Source organism: Narcine bancroftii, unplaced genomic scaffold, assembly GCF_036971445.1.
Source record: "Narcine bancroftii isolate sNarBan1 unplaced genomic scaffold, sNarBan1.hap1 Scaffold_123, whole genome shotgun sequence".
In the NCBI taxonomy this organism is placed as follows: Eukaryota; Metazoa; Chordata; class Chondrichthyes; order Torpediniformes; family Narcinidae; genus Narcine; species Narcine bancroftii.
In genome coordinates this window covers 502802-524643 of record NW_027211858.1, presented here as the reverse complement: position 1 = coordinate 524643, position 21842 = coordinate 502802, and positions in this window count along the sequence as shown.

Here is a 21842-nt window from a genome sequence, read left to right as displayed (position 1 = left end):
CTCGGAAGTGTCATCAGTCTGGCTCATTCCAGGGAAATGACCAGTTCGGCCAGGGTTAATGGCTGCGGGGGCTGGCCAAGAACACAGCCTCCTCTATCTGCGGGACTCAGTCAGCAGCTGGCAGTTCCTCGTTGATCTGGAGCCCAGATCAATGTCATCCTGGCCACGGCCGTCGAGTCCAGGAACTGACCTTGTGGTCCTCCCCTCCGTGCAGCCAGATGTATGGAGACAAGACAGTCCACTTCCAGATCAGCCAATGAAATTTCACATGGAGGTTCACCGTCTTGTCCTTTCCAACTGCCATCCTGGGTGCAGACTTCCTCCTCGCACATGGGCTTCTGGTAGACATTCGAGGTAGGTGCCTGGTGGATGCCGTACCTTCCAGGCTGTTCGCCTCGACGCCTCCCGCTCGGAGCAACCACAGATGGCCACGATCAGCACACCCAGAGACTCGTTCCAGTGAATGCCGGAAGAGTTCACAACACTCATCAAGCCATAGTTCTCCGCTGCCTCACCGCACCGCGGGGTGTTCCACCACATCCCCACGCAGGGCCCACTGGTTCACGCCAAGGCTCGCCGGCTCCTGCCTGACAAGCTCAAGGAGCCGAAGGAGAAGTTTTGGCACCTGTTGGAACTCGGGATCATTCGGCGGTCTGAAAACCCATGGGCCTCGCCGCTCCACCTGGTCCTGAAAGCCTCCGGTGGCTGGCGTCCCTGCGGAGACTATCGACGACTCAATGAGGTAACAGTTCCTGACCGTTATCCCATCCCTCACATCCAAGACTTTGCGGCCAACCTGCATGGTGCGAGTGTTTTCTCCATGGTTGACCTGGTGCGTGGATATCACCAGATCCCGGTGCACCCTGAGGACATACCAAAGACAGCAATCATCTCCCCCTTTGGCTTGTTCGAATTCCTGTGCATGCCATTCGGGCTCAAGAATCCCGCTCAGACCTTCAAGCGCCTCATGGACTCTGTGGGCAGGGACTTGGATTTTGGCTTTATTTATTAGGACGACATTCTCGTCGCCAGCAAGGACCAGGCGCAACACAAGGCCCACCTTTGTGCCCTTTTCTCCCGGCTGGCCGATTTCAACCTTGCCATCAACCTGGCCAAGTGCTAGTTTGGGAAAGAGTCCATGCAGTTCCTGGGCCATACCATCACGGCCGAAGGAGCCACGCCCACCGCTGCAAAGGTCTCCGCTCTCAGGGAGTTACAATGTCCAGACAGCCTCAAGGAGCTGCAGGAGTTTGCGGGTATGGACTACTTTTACAACCGCTTCATCCCGGGATTTGATGGATGCAGCCGGTGCTGTATTAAAAATAAATATGTCTGATGATGTTAAAAATCCACTGGCTTATGTATCTCAGTCATTGAATAAACACTCAAAAGAATTATTCTGCTGCTGGAAAATCATTTTTGTCCCTTGTATTAGCTCTGCAACATGTAGAAGAATGTGTTTGTGCTGCTATGGGATTAAGTATTGATCATAATTTTTGAGTAAGATTAAAATTAAGAATGGATGATGATTCAACTGGAGTTTAATTTTGCAAGAATAGGACTGAAGTATAAGACACTATAATGATATTAAGGGCCAGTGTCATTGACGATTGCTTATTTAGATGTTGGATTTAGAGGTTTCTGCTATATTTGTTTTTATTCTATTGATTATGGCTGTGAAATCTATTAAGAACAAATCAGAGTTTGCAGTTTAAAATTTTGACCTTTCAGAAGTCTAAAAATTTCTCCATGGGAAGAAGGTGTAATGGAATTGTGTTAATCTTTCAAATAAATCCTCAAAGGCTTAACTTTATCACACCACCAGACAGACAAAAAAAAGTATTAATTTGAATCCCACAATGAAAACATAAATCTGAATGACTAAATCCTTATCTTTTTTTCCTGGACTTAAATACAACTAATGTCAAAAAATTATAATTCACCCAATTATATCGCACATTCATCAATTTAATCCACCATCTTCACACATAGTAAGTAGTCCGTTCTTCTTGGGTTAATTCTAAAGAAGAATCTCCCATTTAATCTAAAATTGGTTTAGCCATTTTCTGTTGTCACAAACATTTCTGAAATAGATCCCTTTTTTTGCCCCATTTACAATTTTCAATTTTAGTTAACTTGGGTATCTTCAATTCCCGCCCAAATCCACCTGTGACAGCACTTGCATGGAATGACACCCGTTTACCATGTCCCTCTGTTCAACCTCACTCCTCAGTGCCCGACCGTTCACCGTGTCTATCTTTTCTTGGTTTGCCCTTCAAAATGTGACACCTCACACTTGTCTGCATTAAATTCTATCTGCCCTTTCTCCAGCTGGTCCAGATCCTTCTGCAAGCTTTCCTGGCTGTCCACAACTCCACCGTTCTTGGTGTCACCTGCAAACTTGCTAATCCAATTTACCACATTATTGTTCCAGCACCTATCCCTGAGGCACAGCTCTCGTCACAGGCCTCCACAGAGGACATATGGATGGATGTTAAAATTCTCTGCTTTAAATAGGTATCTTCTAATTCTAAGACAATGTCTTTTTATCCAAGGGAAACATTATTCACATCTACTGTCCAATCCTTTCAGCATTGGAAAGGTTTCTGAGATCTCCTCTCCTTCTTCTATACTCCAATGAAGAGTGGAGATATATCATCCTGTTAAATCTCTGCTCTCTCTCCAACATCAGCACATCCTTTTTCAGATAAACTTCGCAGTTCTCCAAATGAGGTCTCTCCCATGCCCCATCAACATCTCCTTACCCTTGAAACAAAGGCCAACAAAGAATTTGCTTTCATTTCCTGCCGATCCAACCTGGTGGTTACCCACTCACTATGTTTTCCTGAACGAGAACCCCCCCAAGTCCCTTGACACTTGAAATAATTACATGTAATTTATGTAACAAATTTGAAATTTTTGGAAAGATTTGGGAATCCTATTTATAAACTGTAGGAATTAAGTTGTAATCGCCCAACCTGAACCTTCTGACTCCTAAAATCAAGAAAATTTGTTAGATTTTATTTTATAGCTTTTTAGTAATGTTTTTATAAATACTTTCCAGATGTTATCTTTCTTTTCTATTGGGTTGTTGGGCAGGGGGAATTTAAAAAAAATACTATGTATTAACTTTTCATTCTCTTTGAATGAGAAATTTATGTACGCATTTAATGCATGTGAAATTAAAATTTTCAAAGAGAAGCTTAACATAACGTAATACATTTTGCTTATTTTCAAGAGTTGTGGAGAGTGAGGAGGGTTTTCATGGACTACAAAAGGATTTGGACTGTTTGGAAAGATGGCAGATGGAGTTTAATGTAGGTAAGTGTTAGGTGCTTTATTTTGGGAAGAATAACCAAGACGTATGCAGTGAAGGGGAGGGCATTGAGGAACAGAGGGACCTTGGAGGAATGGTTCAATAGACAATAGGAGCAGGAGTAGGCCCTTCGGCCTGTCGAGCCTTCAGTGACCGCCATTTTACAGATCATGGCTGATCACTACTATCAGTACCCCATTCCAGCCTTATCCCCATAACCCTTTACTCCTTTGCCCACTAGAGTCTTATCTAACGCTCTTTTGAACATAATCAGCGAATCTGCCTCTTCCACCCTCTGTGGCAGAGCATTCCACAGATTCACACTTCTCTGGGTAAAAAAATGTTTTCTCATCTCCGTCCTAATGGGCCTACCCTGTATTCTTAAACTATGCCCTCTAGTCCTCGTCTCCCCCATCACTGGGAACAAGTAATCCGACTTCACCCTGTCCATCCCCCTGATAATTTTGTATACCTCAATCATGTCCCCCCTCATCCTTCTAAACTCCATCGGATATAAGTTCAGTTTTTCTAGCCTTTCAGCATATGTCAACCCCGCCATCGCTGGAACTAACCTTGTAAATCTGCGCTGCACACCCACTATAGCTAGTATGTCCTTCCTCAAAATTGGAGACCAGTACTGGACGCAATACTCCAGGTGGGGTCTCACCAGGGCCCTGCACAACTGCAGAAGGGCGTCTCTGTTCCTATGCTCCAATCCCCTCTTTATGAAAGCCAACATGCTATTTGCCTTCTTCACAGCTTTCTGAACCTGCATGTTAGCCTTCAGTGACCGGTGAACAAGTACACCCAGATCCATTTGCTCCTCCCCACTCCCTAGCTTGTCTCCATTTAAAGAATACTCAGCTTTCCTATTATTGCCCCCAAAATGGATAACCTCTCATTTGCTCACATTGAACGTCATCTTCCATTCAGCAGCCCACACCCCCAACCTGTCCAAGTCCCTCTGCATTTTCCTGATATCACCCTCACACCCCACACCGCCACGCAGTTTAGTGTCATCTGCAAATTTGCTCATGTTATTAATCCCCTCATCCAAATCATTTACAGAAATTACAAACAACTGAGGACCCAATACCGATCCCTGCAGCACTCTACTCGTCACATCCTGCCATCCTGAAAAGGACCGGCTTACTCCAACCCTTTGTTTCCTATTTCTTAACCAATTTCCTATCCATGTCAGCACCTTACCTCCAATTCCATGCTCCCTGATCTTGCCCACCAGTCTTCCACTTCTCTATCTTATACTTACTCCCTTTGGATTTGATATTGCACTTGATTTCATTAGTTAGCCACGACTGCCACTTGCATCTCCTAGAGCCTTTCCGCCACTTTGGAATAAATTTGTCCTGAATCCTGTGGAAAATGTCCAAAAGCACCTGCCATTTTTCCCGAGTTGTCCTCCCAGCTAGTGTATCTTTCCATTTTATTTTGGCTAGCTCCTCCATCATAGCTGCATAATCCCCTTTATTTAACTGCAGTACAGATGCTTCCGACTTCCTTTCTTTTTCCCTTTCTAATTGCAGCTCAAAAATAACCATACCATGGTCACTATTCCCTAATGGCTCCCCTACATCGAGGTCACTTATTAACTCTGCGTCGCTGCACAGCACCAAGTCCAGAATTGACTTCCCCCTGGTAGGTTCCTCCACTAGCTGCTCCAAGAAAGTATCTCGTATTGGGTAGGACACGTAACAGCAGCATCGTATAATTCAAAAGCAAGAGGAGTAGCTATATTAATTAGTAAAAATGTGCCATTTAAAATAGAAGAGGAAATAATAGATCCAGCAGGGAGATATGTAATGATAAAATGTCAGATATATTCGGAGTTTTGGAATCTACTCAATGTATATTCACCTAACGAAGAAGATCAAAAGTTTATGCAAGATATCTTTTTGAAGGTAGCAGATACGCAAGGGAACATATTAATAGGAGGGGATTTCAACCTGAATTTGGATTCAAATATGGATAAAACTGGGGAAAAAAATTAACATAAAGAACAAAGTAACCAAATTTATAATTAAATCAATGGATGAAAGTATCTCGTAGACATTCAATAAACTCACTCTCTTGTGTTCCTGCCCCCGTCTGATTGTCCCAGTCCACCTTCATGTTGAAGTCCCCCATAACTACCGTATTGCTACCACTTTGACATGCCACTCTTAATTCCTGATTTATACTTCTATATCTGAGCTACTTTTCGGAGGCCTGTAAATGACCCCCATTATGGTCCTCATGCCTTTACAATTTCTTAATTCTATCAAAACAGACTCTACCCACCTGTTTCAATGTCTTTCCTTTCAAATGCCTGAATTTTATTTCTTACCAACAGAGCTACCCCACCTCCTCTTCCCAACTTTCTGTCTTTTCTATAGGACGTGTACCCGGGAACATTGATTTCCCAATCCTGCCGTTCCCGCAGCCATGTCTCTGTAACTCCGACATCTCCTGTCCAAGCTGCAGATTGCAAGAGCTGTAAAGTGCTGCCACCGCCTGTTCACACCGAGTACTGCATGCATGAAGCGAGAGGGGGAGAGAGAGAGAGAGAGATCTAGGTATAATACCACCACCTGGTGTCCAGACTCGCGAACTACAGGATACATGATTTTTATTTTTCATGGGAGTGTTGGAGAATGAGAGGAGACTTGATTAAGGTTAACAAAATTGAGCAAGATGGATAATATGGAGCTCCAATGAACAGGGAGGTCTCACCTGTGAAGGAGCAAGTGTGAGATCTCCCAGTTCATTCTTGCTCGGGCAGTGGTGGCCAATTGCAAGACAGCTCCAATTAGGGGAAGAGAATATGCTGTTTCAGGTCATGGATTTGAAACGGTTTCCCCAGTTGTGCCATTCAGACTCAAGAGAGCAGATGCTTGCAGACAGGAAGGAAACCTAGTTTTATTGTGGAGAATTGCTTGTTTTTCGGGGTGAAGGTTGTTTGTGGTCTGAGATTCCTAAATACTTTACAATGGAAGCAGCACTTTTCCTTGTGCCTGATTGCTACATCGCGGGTAAAATGTCTCAAATCTATCACTCAGCCAGTACTTTGGGTCATTGATTTGGAGAGAGAGTGATGGCTTGGCAATATTTATAGCATGGTGAGTCCAAAGCTCTCAAAGTGACAGTGTGGAAGGAGTTTGTCTGTTCTTTGTGTTTTCTGCCACCCTTGAGAACTTAAAAAGTGTCCGTGAATTGTGGTATTGGTGAGACACAAGCTTGTTTTGCCCTCTTTTTGTTCTGTATGTCTATAAAGTTTCAGTTTAGGGATAAAATGTCCAGACACTGTTCTGTTCAAAAGTCTAGTAACCAAATCAGATTCTCCCGAGTTCTTGTCATGGATATGCATCAAGAAGCCTGTTTTGCAGCAGTCGTGTTGCATTAGAGGTGCACATACAATTTTCAAAAATAATGAGTTTGAAACCAGAAAAAGATCAGGTCGTGCCCAAAGGTTCATCTGTGCTGTTGAATTGAATTGATGCCCCCAGGTCCAGAATGTGCACTTCCACCCCATGGTCTTGAGCTTCCCAAATCGCCAATGAACTTACGGCCCCCTTGAGCTGTGGAGTGTGGGAGGAAATCCACACAGACACCGAAAGGATGTAGAAACTTCTTGCAGTCAGTGCTGACTTGATCCTGGGGTGACTCGTGCTGGAGAGGTGGGACTACTGTCCTGCCTTCACCTTGTGATGGCTGATTTTTGTCTGTTGGTGGATGGAGGTCTGACAAGATATTCCCTTGGCCTTGAGGGAAAGAAGAGTAGAAATTGCAAGGGCTCTGACAGAAATATTTAAAACCTGTTTATCCACGGGTGAGGTGCCAGAGGAATGGATGTAATCTAATGTTCCTTTGTTGAAAAACGGCTTCAAAAGCCAACCAAGTGAGCCTGACAGTGATAGGTTAATTATTGGAGGGTAATCAGAGAGTACCTCGAAAAGAATCTGTTCAAATAGCTGGCGTTGATCAACCATCACATAGAATACAGGAGTCGGGCAGTGAGGTTGAGACTAGACAAGATATTGGTGAGGCTCTTTTGTGAGTACTGTGTGCAGTTCTGGTCACCAAATGAGAGGAAAGCTATCAATAAAGTAGAGAGGGTGCAGAGAAGATTTACGTCAATGTTACCTGGATATCAGCAACTAGATTACAAAGAAAGATTGAGCAAATGACGTCTTTATTCTTTGGATTGTAGATGGTTGAGAGGGGATTTGATCGAAGTCTTTAAAATTACTAGGAGGATAGAACGAGTTGATGTGGAGAGACTTTTTTCATTGCGGGGAGCAGGGATTGAAACAGGAGGTAAAAGTTTGGAAGTAACATGAGGGGGAACTTTTTTACTCAGAGTGGTGGCTGAGTGGAGTGAGCTTCCGGGAAAAGTAGTGGCGGCAGGGTCCATTTTGTCATTTCAGGGAAAATTGGAGGGGAGGGTAATGCTGAGAGGTGGTACGAGAGGAGAGTATTTCGTTCAGTGCAGACAAGAAGGGCCAAATGACCTGTTTCTGTGCTGTAATTGTTATAGGGTTAAAATGTGTGGCAGTAACTTGGAAGTCCGATGCGTATTTGGGAATGGGTCGATAGCCACACTGAAATAGGCCGTTGTATCCCACTTGAAATAATTACATTGAATTCACGGAACAAATTTGAATTTCTCTTTTGAAGATTTGGGATGTGTATTTACCAATTGTAGGAATTAAGTTGTAATCACCCAACACGAACTTTCTGACTCCTAAAACCAAGAAAAGCAAGATTTTATTTGAGAGTTTTGCTCAATTTTTATGAATGCTATCTAGATGTTTCCTCTCTTTATTGTTTTCTATTGGGCAGCTGTGAGAGGGGTTACTTTTTAAATCACTATGCATTAATTTTATCTTATTTTCAAATAAGAAATTTAAGTTTTTTAATGCATATGTTAAATTAAATGTAAAAATGTTACAAATAAGATAAATGAAGAATTGTTTCAGGAACTGGCGATTTTCCACGAGTGCCGTGAACCCCAGGCAGCAGGAATGTGTGAACGAAACACAAAACTGGCCAGAAGAACTGAGGAAATACGGCTAAAAGTGCCCAAAAAGGTGCTGATGCCACCTTGATTTTAATGCAGGTGACACCGAGGAATGCGTTGGGGCAGAGATGGTCCATGGACAGCCAATACGGACGCCTTGGGGAACAAAGCCCGCACCACCAGTCGGGATGGATAATGGTGGGTAATGAATAAGCAAATATTAGAGACACTGATAGAGAGCGACACACATACCCAGACAGACAGACACACACACACAGACACACACACACACACACACACAGACACACACAGGAAGAGACAGAGAGAGACTCTGACAGCGAGAGAGAGACAGAGAGAGAGACACAGACAGAGAGAGACAGAGAGAGAGAGTCACAGACATACACACACAGAGACACACACAGACAGACACAGACAGACAGAGAGAGACACACAGACAGAGAGAGACACACAGACACAGAGACACACACAGAGTGACACAAAGAGAGACACAGATAGAGAGAGAGACACAGACAGAGAGAGAGACACAGACAGAGAGAGAGACACAGACAGACAGAGACACAGACAGAGAGACACAGACAGAGAGAGAGAGAGACACAGAGAGATAGAGACACACACAGACTGACAGAGAGAGACCCCTTGGTTGTGCACTTAACTCCCTCATCTCTCCTGGCAGGATCTCATCACCTTTCCTACCCGTGGACCATGACATCTGTCTGCTCATCCTCCTTCCTGAGAATGGTGTGAACTCTACCCTAGAAACCCCACAGCAAAGAAAAGGGACCCTTCGGCCCTTCTCGTCCATGGTGAAATATCATTCTGCCAGTTTCATCGACCTGCACCCAGTCCCTAACCCTCCTGACTTCCCACATCCATGGATCTCTGCAATTGATTCTTAAAACGTAAGAGTTTGAATGTTAAATGGCAGACCATTGAGGAGTGTTGTCAAACAAAGGGATTGAGGAACTGTGGTACAGAACTGCCCAAAAGTGGAGTCCCTTGTAGAGAAAGGGGGGGTGGGGGGGAGTGAAGAAAGCTTCTGGTATTTTGGCCTTCAGAAGTGAGAGGATTGAGTGCAGGAGGTGGGAGGCCACGAGGAAGTTGGACGAGGCATGGGTGAGGCCAACTTGGGAACATTGTGTGCCGTTTGGGTGGCCGGAGGAGAGGAAGGATAGGAATGAGACAGCGCGTCGAGGAGAGTGACAAGAAGGTGGTCTGGCTTTCGGGGTTTGAGTTCCAGGGGAAGGTTGGACAGGCTGGGACTTTATTCCCTGGAGCGTCGAAGATTGAGGAAGATTTGAAAATTGTGAGGGGGGACGGATCGTGTCCATGGGGACAGGCTGTTTCCAAGGAGAGTGGGAGAGATTCAAAGAGGAGGACATGGATTGAGATTGAAGGGGGATTTTCTTCCCTCAGAGGGGGGTGGGAACGTGGAATGAGCTTTGGGCCAAGGTGGTGGAGGTGGGATGGACTGGAATCTTGGGGGGGAATGTGGGGCAGATCCTGGTGTGGAAATGTGCAGCCTGAAGGGGAGATGGACTGGAGGCCCGAGCCAGCTCTCGGACCCTTCCCCAGTGGGACGAGGTTCTCAGGAGAGAGGGGGCTCCAAAGGGCTGGACCTCGAGCCCTGGGGCTCCATCCAGGGGCTCGGGGTGGTGGAGAGGAGATCCCGAGGAGGGGTGGATCAAGCTCTCGCGAGAGCGACCCCTGGTGGCTGCCATGTTGTTGATCTTTCCCGCCTTTGGAGGAGTTGGTCGCGAGCGGGAGGGGGAGAGAGGTTCGTGTCGGTTCCTCACGGGCGGGAATCGGGGCATTTTGGGAGCGAGACCAGGGAGGACGGAGTTTCCACGGGTCGCCCTTTGGGTCTGGAGCGGCCGGAGCTCGGAGGGGAACGGGCAGGGGGATGGTTGTGAGGTGGGGCCGGGGTACCGTGAGGAAGTTTGGGTCGGGGTGGCGTTAGGGTGTGTGGTAGTCGGGGACCCGCGAGGCTGAAGGGGGGGGGGGTCGGGGTCCGTGAGGCTGTGGGGGGGAGGGGGATCCGCGAGGCTGAGGGGGCTCGGGGCCCGCGAGGCAGAGGGGGCTCGGGGCCCGCGAGGCAGAGGGGGGAGAGGGACGGGGACCCAGAAGTGTGAGGGGGTCGGGGACCCAGAAGGGTGAGGGGGTCGGGGACCCAGAAGGGTGAGGGGGTCGGGGACCCAGAAGGGTGAGGGGGTCGGGGACCCAGAAGGGTGAGGGGGTCGGGGACCCAGAAGGGTGAGGGGGTCGGGGACCCAGAAGGGTGAGGGGTTCGGGGACCCAGAAGGGTGAGGGGGGTCGAGGACCCAGAAGGGTGAGGGGGACCCGCCAGAGGGGTGTGGGATATCTGCAAGAGGAGTGAGGGACATGCAAGGCTGTGGGGGGCGGGGATCCTGCGAGGCTGAGGGGGACAGGTATCCAGAAGGTTGAGGGACACGCAAGGCTGAGGTACTCGTGGAACCAGAAGGGTGAGGGGAATGAGGACCCAGAAGGGTAATGGTGATCAGGACCCAGAAGGGTGAGGGTGATCAGGACCCAGAAGGGTGAGGGTGATCAGGACCCAGAAGGGTGAGGGTGATCTGGACCCAGAAGGGTGAGGGTGATCAGGACCCAGAAGGGTGAGGGTGATCAGGACCCAGAAGGGTGAGGGTGATCAGGACCCAGAAGGGTGAGGGTGATCAGGACCCAGAAGGGTGAGGGTGATCAGGACCCAGAAAGGTTAGGGGGGACGGGGACCCAAAAAGCTGAGAGGGGACAGGGACCCAGAAGGCTGACGGGGACCCAGAAGGGCTGAGGGGGAAGTGGGAACCCAGAAGGCTGAGGGGGGAAGGGGACGGGGACCCAGAAGGTTGAGGAGGTACGGGGACCCAGAGGGCGGAGGGGGGGACCGGGACGTGGACCCAGAAGGCTGAGGGCACCTGCGAGGCTGAAGGTGGGGGTGGGAACCCGCGTGGTTTAGGGGATCCGTGTGGTTGAGGGGATCGGAGAACTGCGAGTGTGAGGGGGACCCGTGAGGGTGAGGGAGTCCCGGCCCCATGGATGGGAATGAGCAGGAAGGGGTGCTGGTCAGTGGGACGAGAATATCAGTTCACCACAGACTGTAAGCTTTCAGTTTTGTAATGAGACGTCATTAACTATGACACCGACAGCCCAACCCTCTTTCTCCCAGTTCCACTGCAGACATTGGAAGACGGTCCTCTTTAAAATAATCCAAATACCCCTTGGCGCGGACCCGCCGAAGCCACAGATTAGAATCTGCATCTCAGATGGTGAAGTCTTCAGATTTTTCTTTAAAATATTGTTTACATTGTAAAACCATTTGGAAAGTGCGTTCACATATATTGTAATGTTCAAATCAAAAGGAAAAACTAGCACTAAGCAAGGTTCAAAAAAAAACACACAGGAATAAAGTGCCAGCATCCTGGAGATGGATTTCACAGTGACTAAGGACAAGATTTGTTCTTGTCTCTAGCTGTGCACACACGAGGATGAGAGCAGTGTTTGAGATGCTCTAGCCAGAAAGAATTCCAATCCATATCCCCTCGGTTTTATTCCTCGGGCTGACGGCAAGGTTCAGACTGAAATAGCAGAGGATGAGAATCCAGGCAAAAGGACAGAAGCCCAGACCAAGCAACAATTTGGGCAGAAGGATTTAGATCCACTGGTAGAGAGAGAGAGAGAGAGAGTGGAAGGATACTGTCAGAATGCCCATAGGATTTAACCTGCTTAAAAGCAGGTGGCACAAATCTGTGCAGAGGGGCACAATTTAAAGGTGATTGCAGATGTTTGATTGGGAAGCTGCAGGAATTCAGCCCATCAGAATGAAGTAAATGCAATATCCAGAGAGAAACCTTGGGCTTTTCTCTGGAGTGATGCAGGAAGCTCATAGAGTGAATGGATTTGAGGCAGAGCTTGGTGGAGGAGCAGGCAGTGCTGAGGAAACACAAGGCTGCTGAAGGACTTGTAGAAAGAGAACGTGCAGAAGGCTGCGGGTGCCTGGAGTGCATGGCCGGGCAGGATGGTGTAGTCTGGAATAATAGGGACCTTTAACATTTAGACAGGCACATTGATGCAAGAAAAATAGTGGGTTTACGGGTGTGAGGGGTGAAAGGTTCAGTTTGTAGTAGGTTTGATCAGTTGTCTTGTGACACCAATACCCCTGAGCAAAAAGCTCTGCAAAAGTTAAGACACCACCCAGGATATCTTAGGTAAAAACCCTCCACCATTGAGAACATTTGCAGGGAACGCTGCTGTCAGAGAGCAGCAGCAATCAAGGATCCACATCACCCGCTCTGTTCTCACTGCTCCCATCAGGAAAGAGGTATAGCCGGGTTCAGGAACAGCTGCTTCCCCTTCACCACCAGACTCAACACACATTCAGGGACCCATTTAAAGACTCTTCCTTTTGCACTTTTAATTTTTTCTCTCTCTATTGCAGTTTGTTTTCATATCCACATTTTCAGAGATTACAAGTAGATGAGTCCAGTTGGGGAAACTTGGTTTTGGTCTATATAATGGTTACATTCATCCCCTTTTATTGTTCATTTATATTAGTGTCTGGGCCCCTATGTGGTCCAAGTACAGTTGACAGACCTTTACCAAAGGGTCACGTTTATGTGATTTTTTTTTCCCGTAGGTAACAGCAGTTTATTTCCACAGCCCAGCGTGCTATCGGACATCCAGTTGATCGTGATACATCTTTTCGCGAAGGCCAGTGCTATTTTTATAAATGAGGTTAGATATTTGGTCAAGTTGTCGCTTGTTTCCATGAAGATATTGCTCCAGGTATCACGTGGAGGCCACTCCTGTGATCGTGGTTAACTTTTCTGCGCTTTCTTGCCAAAATGGCCTCACTTTCACGCACGACCACGTAGAAAAGTTTAATGAAGCTCATCATCCCATTGGCCTTCATTTCGGTTGAAGCACTGCATGCAGATTTTACAAAGCTGTCTGAAACCCTTTTTCCACGGGAATCCCAGTTCATTGGCCATGCAGTGTCTCAGGTTAGGAAGCCCTTGGTGCCATTTCCACTGGGACACAAGATTGCTTTTCCACTGAACACAACTCATCCCCGGGGAGCGGAGTGTTCTGCCTTCGACTGGAAACAGGTGATTCTCTGCTGTCTCTGTTCCACCGGTTTTACCATCAGGCCGACATCGGCAAACGCCGAGGATATGAGTAGGGTTAGAGGTGGCGTGAAATGACATCATTTGACACTGGCATTTGGACAGTGTCCCTTTTCCACTGGACCCTGTCCCAGTAAATTCCCGGGATTGGGCATGAGGGGCTGTACTTTTGAAGTTGAAACACTTTGCAGAGCAAAGTCTTGGAATTTAATTTCTTCAACTATGTACGCTATTCTGGCGCTCCATCCTGTAGGATGTAGGTGGTTCCTTTCATTGCACCTGAATCAATCCCTGACTAATCACAGAGCACTTCTGGTGTAGGGATTGCTTCAAGTGGAATTTGAGTTTGGGAGCATTTTGAAAACCACAGGTCTAAGTTATAGGGAAAGGTTAAGCAAGATTTTTATTCTGCGGAGCATAAAAGGTTGAGGTTGGATTGGGTTGAGGTTGGATTGGGTTGAGGTATTTAAAATTATTGGGGTATAGATTTGAGGTGGGTTGAGAGAAAGGGGCAGAAGTTTAGAGGAAATGTGAGGGGGGGACTTTCACTCAGAGTGGTGGGTGTGTGGAATGGACTTGCAGATGAAGTGGAGGAGGCAGGCTCAATATTAGCACTTAAGGAGAAGTGGGATATGTATTTGGACAGGAAAGGAATGGAGGGTCAAGGGGTGAGTGTAGGTGAATGGGATGAGGTAGGACAAAGTGTTCGGCGTGGACTCGAAGGGCCAAGTTGGCCTATTTCGATGCTGTAATAGTTAGAGAGGTAAAACGTGTATGTGAACATTTTGGGTCCAGTGACCATAGATTAGTTTCCAATCAATTATGGATAAGAGTGGGGTCTGCTGCAACAGCACCACTCAATCAATGCACCGGACACAGTTAATCAGGAAAGATGTTTATTCAGACTTGTTCCTCTCTTAGGTCTCTTGCCCACGACCTTACCAGAGAGAGGGGGATCTTTTTCTCTTCTATCCATTAGTGACTGGTGTCGCCCTCTATTCTGCTAATATTTCAAAACAGCACTGATCCCACGTTAAATGTTCCACTTGAAACTCAAACATGTTACAGACTAAACCAAGCCAGTCATCTTTGCTAAAATTAATGATGAGGGAGAAAATGAAGGGAACATCAAGCAAGGGAGTAACAGGGAGAGGATGCAGAAAATAATGCAGGCTGAATGAGAGGGGAAAGAAATCAGGCTTCAGATGATTAAGGAAGACGAGGCGAAAGAAGGAGACCCTAGGACACTGCCACCCTATGTTGAGAATGAGGACTCAAAAGATTCCTTGTGGGCAAGGCTATCTGCATGTGCTTCCCAGCAGCCACCGTGACCAGTCCTGCATCTCACTTGATTCAATAAAAGGTGGTTTCAGACTTGGCTCTGACGTAAACAATTTGCTCATTTTCAAACCAACTTTCCTCCCTCCGTCATTGACGGCCGTGACACTGTGCACGAGTGAGGAAGATGGGGTGAAAGATCTTGAACTGAAAGTTACCTGCAGTAATTGGAAACCTGCCTTCAAGAGAGCTTCAATCATGTCAATGTTTCACCAGTTGTTGGACTTTACCAGCGATGAAACAGCGTCCCACTCCCACAGTGTTTCCTGTTACTAACTTGGACAGGAGTAAAAAAATGATTCACACAAAGAATTATAAACCAGGGGAAAGATATACTCTGAAAACAACAAGAAATGTTGTTCATATCCCACTGTGCTCCCGATAGAAGTCAAAATCCAATGGGCTTTATGAACTAAAACACAAATGGAACTTAACCCAAGATTATTCCCCCACCCCCCGTCCTATTAAATGTTGAATCCTGTTGTGTGAAGAAGGAGTTGCCTGGAACGTTAGCCCATCCCAGAAAGCTCACCAGACTTGGACTGCAGATCAACACTTAAGGATGACCAGCCGCAGCTTAATTTAATGCAATGCTTATTCCCCCCCACCCCCATCAAAAATCTTCAGCATTGCTTCATTGAAACTGGTCTAATTCCAAATAAGATCAGCAATGTCTTTTGGACCGAGTACAAAAGAGAGAGAGCTGAGGTACCTTCGAAACCCAGAACCAAATACATGCAGCATTCAGTGGCAGCTCTCCTTGCATCTAATCAAGCACTTTTGAGCCACTATGAACTCTTCCCAAGAGAATTCATCCAACCATCCATGAGTGCATTCCTGTCAACTCGAAAGCCGAGAGGGGATTTGGTAGAGTATTTAAAATTACAAGAAGGATGGATAGAGTTGATGTGGATAGGCAATTCCATTGCAAGTGGGAGAGATTGAAACAAGAGGTCTTGAGTTAAGAGGCAAAAGTTTTGAAGTAACGTGAGGGGGAACTTCTTGACTCAATGGTGGCTGAGTGGAGTGAGCTTCCGGGAGAAATAGTGGCAGCAGGGTCCATTTTGTCATTTAAGAGAAAATTGGAGGGGTGGGGAATGCAGAGAGGTGGTACTGGAGGAGAGTATTTAGTTCAGAGCAGACGAGAAAGGCCAAATGACCTGTTTCTGTGCTGTAATTGTTCTAGGGGTAAAATGTGTGGCAGTAACTTGGAAGCTCAACATGAACCTTCCGACTCCTAAAATCAAGAAATTTAAGATGTTAGATTTTATTTGAAAGGTTTGGTAAATTTTTATAAATACTATCCAGATGTTTTTCTTTTTTTTTACATCAGGAAAAATTAAATGAAATGGTTCTTGCAGTCAAGAGCAAGAGAATTCCTCCAATCCAGCCCTTGCCCACAAACACCCCCCCCCCCCCCCCATTCTGGGATCAACCCATCAGCAGCGTCCACTTCAGAGACAAACCTCAGGCACAAACATCCCAAAACCATCATCCCAAGACAAGGGGTTAATTTTTTAAATCACTATGCATTCATTTGATGTTATTTCAAATAAAAAATTAGTTTTTAATGCATATGTGAAATTAAATAATTAAAAAAAAAATAAGATGAATGAAGAATTATTTCAGGAATTATCAATCATCCACTACTCCCATTAACCCCAGACACCAGTACTGAATGAAAAACTAAACTGGCCAGATTGACTGAGTAAACACAGCTAAAATTGGCCAAAAGGTGCTGATGCCATCATTGATTTAAATGCAAGAGACACTGAGGACTGCATTGGGACAGAGATGGTCCATGGACAGCCAATACGGATGCCTTGGGGAACAAAGCCCGCACTGCCAGTTGGGATGAATTAGATTATGACAAGCAAATATTAGATGCCCCCCCCCCCCACAGAGAGACCCAGCCTTGATTTTCATTTTTTATATTGATAGAGAGATCCCAGACATCACCAAATGTACCGAGACCCCACCGCATGTTATCAGTTAAAGGCAACGTATTCCTCTCTAATGGAACTTTTACTACCTCTATTACAGGAAACATCCTCCCTGCCTCATTTGCCATTGGAACGTTAGGCCCGCTTGTCGTCACAAGGCCAGAAAACGCTTGAGTCAGAATACTGATCATCGTTTGAGGAGTGACGAAGGAATTTGTGAGCACAATAAGAATCCTGTTTCACTCTGGTCTGAGATTGGATGGTGAGTCCTTAGCTACACATCCCTGCAACACACTCTCCTTCGCCAACAACTGCCTCACACTCCTATTCACCCCACCAGCTCTGTGCATTCCCCCTCATTCACCTGCGATTTTCCCCCCCACAAACCCCTGTTAACCTGCCACCTCCACTGAAGAGTGGGTGAACACACAAACCCCTTACAGACGGGGCCAGATTTGATCCAGAGTCATTGACTTAACAGGACCATAACACCACCTGTGGCATAAATATTCCCAAACCAATGCTCTAGGGCACTGGGAGAGCAAACAGCTCAAATTCTGCATTTGAGAAGTTTGAACTGCTGCACAACCATCAGGATCAAAGAAAACCCTAGTTTGCTTAGTTTTCAGCTGTCATAGACCACAAAAGGCTTCCAAACCAAAATTCAAAAGACAAGCCCCACAAACAAACAAATCTCTCATAAAGCTCTAACACTCCCCTATCTAGAGGTATCATCTCCTCAAACATCTCAATGCCACAGGTGAGAAAACTGTTTTAACTCCCACTCCAAATTAAAAAGGTGCTATTCCCTTAATTGCAGCTCTCTTGAAGGGCGGAGATGGGCCTTGTTTAAAGGGCCAGCCACAATTTACTGAGATATTTCACACCTGAATTAATTGTCCTCCTGATTCCAGCTCAGGGTTTCAAACAGGAGAGTTTCCCCACTCTCGTCACTTGCAGCTTTCAGGCAGAGATGAGGTGATGCTGCCATCAGTGGAAGGTAGGAAGCCTGGTTTTACTGTGGCTGCTTTTTCTGGGGTGGTTCTTTGAGTTGTTGGGGTGAAAGGAATCCGGTGTTTGTGGAAGCCCCTGTTTGTGGGTAGTTTGCAAACTGGTGTTCCATGTGGTTCGTGGGTATTGAGCCAGAGAAATGTGTTGTTTTAATGTGTGTGGTTTACGGTGCCTGCAACTTTAGCTCTTGTCTTGGGATGATGGTTTTGGGATGTTTGTGCCTGAGGTTTGGCTCTGAAGTTGTCGGACTCTGGCTTTCCCTTACTCTTAATTTAGTCTGTATGTGGTCTGAGTCCAGCGTGTTCTTTGAATGAAGTGATAGGAGAAGGTATTCGGTTCAACAGTCAATTTATTACCCAGCACAAGAATAAAACTTAACAGAGCTCTGGGTCAGTCGTTAGTTCATAGGTCACCTGCACAGTGAGCTATTCCCCAAGACTGACCCCTATTGTCCAGTTGGCTCAGTTTATATAGATCAACCTTATCATACAGAACAAAAGTTGGCTTCCTTTGCTAGATCTTTTTGCATAAGGGTTATCACAAGTCATCTCCTGTTTTGCAGATATCTGGGGTGTAGCGCTCCCATCTTAATCCTCCAGGCCAGACTATCCTGTTGTTTTGATCAGAAATTAATTCATCACCAGATATTTCTAATCACCATTCTGTTCCTGTCTGGCCAATTTCTGCTGTTCTCTTTAACACCTCCTCATGCCTTAATCTTCCTCCTAGACTGGTTTTCCATTTCCTTGGTTTCTTGCAGGCCATTCTTTGTTCTGGTCTGGCCTGTGTCTCCTGTGCTACTCACCACCTCCTTCAGTTGGAGCTTTCCTCCTAAATCGTTTTATGAATTTCCTCTCCCTGTATTTGGGAGCAGACAATTTTGCTCAGCCAACTTCGCTCCATGCTGTGATTGCCACTTAATCACATTCCTCTTTTTCCCTGAACCATGCAGTACATATCAACTTATTAATTAATCATTTCTTTCATAATGTTTTAACCCCTAGATTCCAACAAAGTGTAGGCTGCTGATGGTTTGATCCCAGAATTGGGGTGGGGAGGGGGGCGGGGGTGTTATTTGTGGGCAAGGGCTGGTTTGGAGGCTGCAGGGAATTCTTTTGCTCTTGACTGTAAGAAGCATTTCATTTAATTTTTACTGATGTAACCATCTTACCTTACGTGTGTGTAATATTGCACTATGTTACAGGACAGTCAGTCGAATTTTGATCTTGGCATGTTTAACAGAAAATGACAGTGACCCAGGTTCAAATCTGTCCCTTGTGTCAGGATTTTCCCCCCATCACCTTTTACAAAATGGCAAGGTGAACAGAGGCATTTGTGTGGGTCAGGGTTTTTTTTTTAATTAATTTTTAAGAGTTAGTTATATTCTTGTTAATTTTACAAGAATATAATTCAAATCCCGATACATGTGGTTGATTAATACAAATTGAGATCTACCCAGACCCACCCTCTCCACATCCCATATGAGGGACCAGAGATCTTCAACAGATGTTTTATTTAACCATAATATTGTGAATATTTCAAAACCTCACTTCAACCCACCTTTAGGAAATGTGGGCTCCAAAGATAGAATGTTCATCTCGTGAACGATACATTATTTTCTTGTGGTGAACAGTTCCGAACCTCAGCCAGTTTGCAAGATATGGCCACGCACTTTCTAGCTGTACAATTTGCAGCAATTTAAACCTGGTAAATATTCAGTTCTAATTTAAATTTAATTCCTTAACATCTCTTTCTCATGGATCCTGTGGGAATTTTTAAAAAAATACTTATTTCAACCAAGCTGCCCAACTTTAGGACATTGCCAAGTCAAATGCAGAAAAGTACAAATGACTTGGTAACATTTGAAACAAATCCGATTCCATGTATTTTCTTTTGAGGTGTCTGGTGAATAAAATTGTATTGAACCAGTCTATCTCATTTATAACGATCAGTCCATTTTCTATGTTCAAATCTCCATCCCATCTTTGCCTCAGTTTATGAATTCCTAATTTCTCAGCTTTTGCAGTCATTTCTACATTACTGAATAAATTTATATTCCCATGACCTGTTTCAGATGGTCAGGGCTTGTTATGACCTGTTACTGTTCTATCTGCCACTGTATTTTACATTTTGCATATCCTCTTCCTAAAGACAAGGAAAGGACTTCTTGTTGGTCATCTAATCTCATGTACCAGTTAGGGTGAGGGAACACAAAAAAATCAACAGGAGTCTGGAAGAGTTGCTCACAGTTCACGTTAGTAATCATTCTCTCCCTGCCTGATTTCTGGTTTCCAATTTACCCAAATGTCTTAATTTCATAGCAGTCTTAAATTCTTCACTTCAAAGCAGAAACAATACCATTCAGGGTCTGAGTGGTGCTGGGGGCTTATTGCAGCCTTTGGATCAGGTCTAACAATTTGCACCATTGTTTTGAAGATCAGGCAGGCATTTGGATATGTATGGCTCAGTAGAGGAGGTGAGAATTGATCCCTGTCTGGAATGTGCTTTTTAACTCTCTTTCCCAGCTTTCTGGTAAAGTCTGTGTGATGGTTTCTTCATCATAATTCCCAGAAGAAGATATTCTACAGCTAATATTCCACACACTTCACCAAATGAGGCTAGTTGTGGGAAAAAGAAGTTCCTGTCTGTTTGGATGGACAGTTTAAGGGTGAAAAAATGACCTGATGTCCACATATAGTAACTCAACCAAATTCTGTAAGGACACAAATGCTGGAGAAGCTCATCTGATCAAGCAGTGAACCTTTATAGAGTACAGATACTCGTAGCCCTGTTAAAAGGCACAAGCCTGAAACACTGGTTGTGTATCTTTTTTTAAACTTTATTTATGAACATATAAAATACATAGTAAACAAAATAAACCAACCTCCCAAAAAAAACTATATTCCATCCCCCCTCCCCATAAGCACCCCCCCCAAACTCCCTCGACTGAGGGAGAGAAAAATCATATCAATTCGTTGCGGCAGAATGAAAACACCAAACCTAATTTTCCACGTCATCGCAATGCATTTACTGGCCACTGCTAATACTAACTGAATAACCTCAATTTGAGGTTTATCCATTCTTAATCCCGTTGATCAAGTTGTAATATACCGCATTAGAAAAAGCAGTGGATCGAACATAAAAAGAGTTTCTTTAAAGTAGTTTCAAATAAATCCTCAAAGGCTTAACTTTATCACACAACCAGACAGACAAAAAAAAGTATTAATTTGAATCCGACAATGAAAACATTAGTCTGAATTACTAAATCCTTATTTTTTTTCCTGGAGTTAAATACAACTGATGTAAAAAAAAATTATAATTCACCCAATTATATCACACATTCATCAATTTAATCCACCATCTTCACACATAGTAAGTAGTCCGTTCTTCTTGGGTTAATTCTAAAGAAGAATCTCTCATTTAATCTAAAGTTGGTTTAGCCATTTTCTGTTGTCACAAACATTTCTGAAATAGATCCCTTTTTTTGCCCCATTTACAATTTTCAATTTTAGTTAACTTGGGTATCTTCAATTCCCGCCCAAATCCACCTGTGACAGCACTTGCATGGAATGACACCCGTTTACCATGTCCCTCTGTTCAACCTCACTCCTCAGTGCCCGACCGTTCACCGTGTCTATCTTTTCTTGGTTTGCCCTTCAAAATGTGACACCTCACACTTGTCTGCATTAAATTCCATCTGCCCTTTCTCCAGCTGGTCCAGATCCTTCTGCAAGATTTCCTGGCTGTCCACAACTCCTCCGTTCTTGGTGTCACCTGCCAACTTGCTAATCCAATTCACCACATTATTGTTCCAGCACCTATCCCTGAGGCACATCTCTCATCACAGGCCTCCAGTCTGAAGAGCAATTGGTCTCACCAACTCACTGGCTTCTCCTGCACAGCCGTTGTTTCACATCCAAAATACAGAGGACATATGGATGGATGTTAAAATTCTCAAAGGTACATTAGTTAAAATGGTGTCAAATCACAAGGAACAGAAGTTGGCCATTCATGCCACTGTGTCTGCTATCCCCTGATCTAAACAGTTCTCGCCTCTC